Source organism: Crocuta crocuta, unplaced genomic scaffold (genome assembly GCF_008692635.1).
Source record: "Crocuta crocuta isolate KB4526 unplaced genomic scaffold, BGI_CrCroc_1.0 scaffold943, whole genome shotgun sequence".
NCBI classification, from domain to species: Eukaryota; Metazoa; Chordata; class Mammalia; order Carnivora; family Hyaenidae; genus Crocuta; species Crocuta crocuta.
The window spans coordinates 766,711-767,418 of record NW_027528208.1 but is presented as its reverse complement, the minus strand read 5'-3'; the positions used below and the strand labels follow the sequence as shown (position 1 = coordinate 767,418).

The following is a 708-nucleotide window of genomic DNA, read 5'->3' as shown; positions in this document are numbered from 1 at the left end:
AGGGGAGGGGGAACAAGGGGGGAAAGCAGGTTTGCACTTCTGGAGCATGGGGAAGGGGTGTGCTTGGGCAAAGGTCTTAGGGAGGTGGGGACTTAAGGGAGCATGGGGACTCTAGGACAGGACTATTAGAGGGGTCCGGGACAGGCGTCTTGTTGGGGTTGAGTTCCAGGTAGGGCTCTGGGAAATATGCCCANAGCCAGTCTATGTTGGATTAAATGACAGCAAAGCACATGGAAGGGGATGTCCCAGGGTGGGCGATTTGGAATGATAGGGGAATCTGATGCAGGGTCATTAGGGCATGAGGAGGTCTCGGGGAACATCCAGGCTGGCCCTGGTTGGGCAGAAGTTAGCATGGCACGAGAAGGGGTCATCTGGAGCTAGGCATGGGGTCCTGAAGGGGTTTTGAGAAGCCTTTGAGGAGGGGAGGTGTGAGAGGGCTCTGAGATGGAATAGGCTGGGAGCCTCAGAGGGCATGAGGAGAGGAAGTCCTTTATGTATTTTTTTCCCTTTTTTTTTCCACAAATAGTTTATTGTCAAGTTGGTTTCCATATGACACCCAGTGCTCATCCCCACATGTGCCGAGAGGAGGACTTTTAGATGGTGGGCCAACTATAGCAGGTCTCAGGGCCAGGTCAGGGAGGTGCGGGCAGAAGTGGATGTCCTAGCCCCTTTCCCTATTTACTAACAGGTGAAGTTGGATGCTAGGTC

The 708-nt window shown here is 53.5% G+C and overlaps 1 protein-coding gene across 2 annotated transcripts in view; it reads left to right on the top strand.

Moving 5' to 3' along the window:
- Window positions 1–708, top strand: part of WDR45 (WD repeat domain 45) — a 5,560-nt gene that overhangs the window by 688 nt on the left and 4,164 nt on the right. The gene's annotated exons all lie outside the window — the stretch shown is intronic.